We start from the raw sequence: 7,025 nt of genomic DNA, 5'->3' as shown, positions 1-7,025 counted from the left end.
TGTGTGTGTGTGTGTATATATATATATATATATATATCAAAGTTTAAAGTATCAAATTTTATATATATATATATATATTAAATTTGATACTTTAAACTATATGTAAGTTACATAAACAAACATTAAATTACTATAATCATTTCAACTCGTTTTTTATTTGATAACTTGTAACAGAAATTAAGATACATATATTTAGTTATATATTTGTCTTAATTTCTGTTAACAACTTTATTTTTTAAATAATAAATATTACATAAATATAGTAATAATCAAATTTATATTTAAATTGGATATAAAGATGATTCTAAACAAAACATTTACAGTATTGTATAAGTAATACTTTACTGAAAAGTGATACTTTAATGTATTACTTTACAAGAGTGAATTTATGTTTTTATATTTATTATAAAGATAATGGGTTGTTTAACAAATCGATATTTCAATATTCTATACTGAAAGAGTATTTTAAAAATATATTAAATTAATTATTTTTCACACTTAAACTTTTCAGGTAAAATAGTCATAAAATTTTCTACTCCACAATATAATACATTATATCTCAAATATTATATGTGTATATATACACACATATATATGTATATATACAATATTGTTTAGTATGTTTTTTTTAATATTCCCAAGCTTTCAATATAATCAAAACATTAAACACTTTTGTTCAAACTTATGTATAGAATTTAAAATAATAAAGATGGGAAAAAAACTTCTTTAAGTTCAAGTTAAGTTTCACTAAGTTTACAAATTTAATAATTTTTAAAAGTTTTAATAAAGTTTTTAAGGTAATAATAGTAAATATGAAATGTTAAATGCCAACAATAATATCTTATTATTTAAATAATAGAGGAAAAATATCTAGAATTGTATTTGGATAAACTGAAACAAAAATTTTAAATAAACATTAAATAGATAATATTGATAGATCTTGTATATATTTTATCGATTGAAAATGAGAACAAAAATATTTTTCCTATATCAGTAGTCTAACGATTTCAAACAGACAGGTTTATGTTTATGAAATCTATATTTATTTTAACAAGTAATAGCAATTTCGGTTTAACTAGCAGTTAAATTGCATTACCAAAAACTTAATTATATAACTAAAAGATGGATGTAAAAGGTTTTAAATAATTATTTCACTTTAAAAATATATAAATCTATAATAAACTTAAGGTTTTAATATAAATATATATTATTTAATTTAAATTAGAGATGAAAACGTTAAAAATCCTAGAATCTGGTTATTAATAGGTAATTTCTAAAAGGAATAATAAATTATAATCCTATACTATAATATAATCAATATAATTGTTATATAAAAACAAAAAAGTAGAGAAAAACCGAATTGTGAAAGAAATTTTTGAATTTTCCCTGAGCATATTCTTTCCATCACAACAAACACGTTTGCGGGAGAACACCCATTTACAGAATCTAAACCCAAGTCCGGATTATTAGCGAGCTGTGTAAGGCGTGTAACTTACCAATTATATAATATATTTATCATTTAAAAATCACTTATAATTAATAGATAAATAAAATTTACCTCCAGCGCCAACTCGGAACTTATCCATATCTATAATGCACTTATTAATATACGAAAAAAATGAGTCAGAAACTTCGTCTAGTTTATTCAGTCGAACGATAATAATTGTCACACAGATTGAATGGCCGCCTTCCCATCATTCACAGCGCAACTACACGAGTTATTGTTGTTAGGTTTAAGTAACACGTTGATCAGTCATTGTAACACGATCTTCGAATACCGTTCCGATGCTAACGTGCTTCAAACCACTTCTTATTTGGAGATAAACTTACACCAGTTATAATACAATTATCGATAATCGCTTCACTTATGCTCCAAATATTCCAATCATATACTATCAATATGATAAGTAGAACGTTCCTTAAATAAATTATCGGGCATATTTAAAGTCATAAGCGCAATTTTCTTCACGGAATCAAACAAAATTATCGGCATCCGAATCTCACATCCCAGACAGGGTGCGGTTTATGACTGACGTGACGATGACCAATGAAGAAAGGTGGCGCTTCCATCTAATCGTTTTCCTGTATAAAAACTAGTCGATCAATGGAATCGAAGCGCATGTTATCAACCAGAAGAATCACATTGAAAGAGGAAAGGAAACTTTTTACTCACTTCACTGCTTTATACGTGTTAAGCTAACGATGTGTTAATAATTATTCTCTCTAAGGATTATTTTAATTTACATATATCATTTTTTAAAATTTTATTTCGGAAATATTTATTATTGATTTTAACGATTTTCAAAATCGTCGAGAAACAATAACTTATTGTAAAATTATAATTAATTTGCTTTTAATTCGGTACTATAGTATAGTTAATTATAATATTATATTAATTGTAATATTAATTAAGATTAAAGAATTAGTGTAGAATAGAAAAAGAAACTATAATTTTATAATTATAAAATAGTATATGATTTTTCTTTAATGTGTACTTAGTAAATATATCTATAATACATATGTTTAACTTATAAAAAAATAATTTTGTCTGTAAATTTTATCCAATTTGTTATCATGAATCATGTTTAATTTTTCTTAAAAACAATTTATGCAATTTATATGTATTTATAAACAAAATTTATGTCAGGCACTTCTATTGGTCTCTTCAGGGATATTTTAGACCATTTAAACTATACCAAAAATTTTGTTTTCTGGATTGTAAACAAAGTTAAATGTAAAATCAATTATTATTATTATTATTATTATTATCAAATTTAATTTTAAATAATGTAAACATATTTTCCACTTTTTAAATTTAATACAATACATAAATTTTATACGGCTTATTTCTTAGAAAGCTCCATCCATTTCAAATTTACAAATAATTCAAGAATGTTCTAAACTATAACAATCAATTGTCTTTTGTTTTGTGAAAATAAACGTATAAGCCTAATAGCCTACATATTTTGAAAATCCATTTTAAAAATTATATTTAAAGTAGGAATTTTTAAAATATTATTCCTTTTTTCGCAAAGCATCGATTTCAAATCTTCTTTATAGTATTATTTAGAATTTAATGCGATAATGGAAAAAAATATCAAACATTAGTTTGTAACATTGTAATTTAAACTAAACTTTCAAAACATGACAGAATGATGGACGTCGCTTTATGTTTAGACCTATAAACTACTCATATTGATATTTTATATAACTTACTCATATTATGCAAAGTACACGGAAAAAATTTATAGATTCATATTCAGAGATAATGTGATCGTTTATGATTTATGATTTCATTATTATGCATTGAAATTCGATATTTTTAGAGCTAAGACTGTTTTTATCAAAAATATCAAATAGAATTTGAATGTCAAGATCAATAAGTAGTTTTAAAAATATTATTGATTCTGTAATTATGTAATATTTCAATTCATTCTGTTAAAAAATATTATGTAAATTTGTCTTGAAAGATTGATAATATTGTGAAATAATGTTTCGTTAAATTTTTAATAAAAGTAAATATATTTCTTATATTAGCAATTTCAACTTTTATTAAATGAATTAATAATTAAATTAAATATTTACTAGCAGGAAGCCGTCGAAGTTGACGGCTTTATTAAATTAAAATACAATGAGTCCATTTAAAATTTGACGTTTTACACAAAAATCATCAGTATAGCAAGTGTTCTTAGGGCCAGTTTGTGGGTGATTGGGTCTACCTATTCTCTAGTACCATGATACTTCTTTCAATTTTACATTCGGGTCCCAGGGTAGCAATTTATCATTTTTAAGGCCGACTGACTTGGACTGACGATTAACGAGGACGGTATTGGTGGACTCCCAATACCGTCATCACCTTTTCCTAGGCTTCTCAATATATAAGAATAAAACTCTTAGACGTACCAACAGTCGGATGTTGAAGTTTATTCTTCTTTTTGTTGCTAGGTTTGTCGAAAAATTCATCAAGTGTGTTTGTCCCGTAGACTTAATGTTGTATCTTTGTCGCTACAACACGTCCGAACGATTGTGAATTTTTCATTTCTGATTGCAATGGACTACGGGACAAGAACTTTATTATGATACCTGAACCATGTTTGTAACCTCAGCCATTCTCTCAAACGAAGCTGAACAATGTTTGAGGTTTACCAAATATAGATTTTTTTGTACATTTACTAACAAACAATAATTCTTGATTCATAAAATTTAAATCTAGATTTTAAGTCTTTGAACGTACGAGTATAATTAGAAATCTTTACAACATATCAAAAATCAATAGGTCATGCATAAGATTTAAAATATACTAAATAATTTTATTAGAAAATATTCTTTAAAAAATAAGATATCAAATGTAGTGCATTATTTCTTTTCTAAATACTGAGATCGAATCGTTATTACAGAGATTTCATTAATATGCAGGCCATTCTGTACGTTTTACGAAAGAAATTTGATAAAATTTTTCATAACAGTCTTTTGATTTAAATTATATGGTTAGAGAGTTATAAAACATATTAATAAATATAAATTATTTTCCAAACTAAATTTTCTTTATTATCAACATATTGAAAGTTTTCGTTTTGAAATGAAATTTTACGTTTATAGAAAATAATGGTATATGATATATTTTATTTTCATCTGGAATTAAGTTAAGTTGTTCTTTCTTTTCTAATAAATAATAGACTATTTATTCGAATAATTAGTTATATTAAACCAAGATTTGGGAATAATACATTCTAGTATACCAACTTCCCATTTTCCAATCAAATTAATAGGTGATGCTAGACTAGCTTTGTAATGTAATGTGATGAAGTATTAGATGGAAATACGTTTAAATTTGAATATATGGTAGAATAACATAAAATTCATATTTCATTTCAGCCATGATTCTTTAATCCATGAATTGAATTTTGAATCAAAACCTAACCAGTTAACAAAATATTCTTTATTCGAACTTTTTCCTCTTGTCTCCAGTATTTTTCCAATAATCCAGAAATCTTTATCAGATTTTTTAACTTCTGTAATTCTTCAGCATAAAACCTTCCCTTTATAATTTCTCCTGCTAAATTTTTTAAAGAATAAGTTGGCGGATCAGTTGAAAATCTATTATATATAAGGAATATTTATTGAGTTCACCCTGGTAAATGTCCACGAGAGAATTTTCTTCTAGATTTCGAAATTTTTACATGATCATTATTAATCTTAAATTTAAAATTAATTTTCTGTTTCTGACCATATAATCTTTCAAATATTTTTGAATGATGAATTTTAGTTACTTTAGCAAGAGCTAAAGTAACTAAAATTCATCATTCAAAAATATTTGAACCTATACTTCTATGAATACTATTGTTGTAACTTTTTACAAGTTATTGTAATACATCTATATAGCCTATTTGTGTAAATTACGACATGTAAATAATCTAAACATTTTATTTTTTAAAGTTTTTATTAAAGCGATCAATAACATTTGCTTTAGTTTCGGAAAAAGTCGAGTAATGATGAATGTTATTTTTCAGAAAATAATTTTTTATTTTTCTGTCAAAAAATTCAGAACCACGATCAGTTTGTAATTTTAATGGTAAATTATGTTTAAATACTTTCTCAAAGAGATTTAATACACTATCAGATGATTTATTCTTGATTGAAATTACATAACCATATTTTGAAAATACGTCAATAATTGTTAGTAAATATTTATATCCATTATTGTCTTTAGCTAAATCTTTTAAATTAACTAAATCTGATTGCCACAATTCATTTTGTCCTAAAGATATTGTTTTTCTACGAATAACACTACATGGACTTTCTTTATAGGTTTGTCGTAAAAATTTCTATTAATCATTTCTTTAACTAATGTAGTTTTTCCAGATTGACTTGACCCTGCAACTATACAGGCAGAAGACGATTTTAAGAACGTTTCTGACATTCTTTGAAATTCTACAGTTTATAAAAATATATCAGTTTGTGCAAATACTTGTAAGTAGATATTTATATAAATAATTATTTTTCAGACGTGATTGCTTCATTATTTTTATTTTTATTTAATTTTAATGAATTTAATAAACATGTCAGTACCAAAAAGAATGTGCCGACAGTACTCCGAAGGATATTTAAGCTTAGGGTTTATTCTTACTCTAGGAAATAATACAACGCCTTTATATCTCATCCGTAAAAAACATTTACTAACGATGCTATGAAGCCATCCACGATAAGAGAGCATATTGAAAGACTGCATCCTAATAGAAAAGAAAGTAATTTAGAGTATTTTAAAAATTTACGTTTAAATCGGGGCTTAAGTCATTTTTTAAACCATTCACTTCTGAAAATGTCATTTTACATACAACATATCACTTTTAGTTCAAAAGGAGGATGTCCTCAGACTGTAAGGGTTTTTTTAAACTCTTTATGCCCTGTGGGCATTAAGAGGGCCTCTTTTAGCGAGCCCATTATGGGTTCGGCCAAGTCCATAATGGGGTGGCCAGGTAGTGAGGAACGGAGGCCAACATATCCGATCGGACCAACCCCAGAAAATTCCTGGGGAATTTTTGGATCGATCCCGTTCGGAATCGATCTTGTGTCCCTCAGACCGGTAGGCTGCCACCTTGACCGCTTGGCCACCCGGTCGTGTAGAGGCTGGAACCCGATCAGCCCCAATAATCTTTTAAGTAGTGCCGAGCTTCCTGAATGCCAGAAGATAAAAATTACTTTTATTTTTTAATTTTCGGTCTATTTTTAACTCTTTCCGTCCTGTGGGCACTAAGATGGCCTCTTTTAGCAAGCCCATCCATCAGTGGCAGTTTTCTGCACAGACGCGCTTTGCGGGTGGTAATGAGTGGTAAATTTAAAAATAATATTTTATATCCATGAATTTCTAGACTTTTTTGTTTTTAACACTTTTACCTATTGAAACTTAACAATTCTTGTACCAATAAGTTTCAATTTTCATAATTAACACAATCTGAACATCAGTAACCTTTTAAATACAGCCAGGCAGCTATAATTTTATATCGGTTAATTTTCAATGTTATTTC

General features: G+C 26.3%; 1 protein-coding gene across 1 annotated transcript in view; it reads right to left on the bottom strand.

Moving 5' to 3' along the window:
- LOC111634795 (multiple PDZ domain protein-like) overlaps window positions 1-2,006 on the bottom strand; it is a 194,199-nt gene extending 192,193 nt beyond the window's left edge. Inside the window, exon 1 of the mRNA XM_023379630.1 lies at window positions 1,559-2,006. The gene's annotated coding sequence lies outside the window, so the exon portion shown is untranslated. The remainder of the gene's footprint in view (window positions 1-1,558) is intronic.
- Between the last annotated feature and the right edge of the window lie 5,019 nt (window positions 2,007-7,025).

This window comes from Centruroides sculpturatus, unplaced genomic scaffold (assembly GCF_000671375.1).
Source record: "Centruroides sculpturatus isolate CEXI.00-Female unplaced genomic scaffold, Cexi_2.0 scaffold790, whole genome shotgun sequence".
NCBI classification, from domain to species: Eukaryota; Metazoa; Arthropoda; class Arachnida; order Scorpiones; family Buthidae; genus Centruroides; species Centruroides sculpturatus.
Note: the sequence above shows the minus strand (reverse complement) of the source record. Positions and strands in the feature narration are given on the sequence as shown.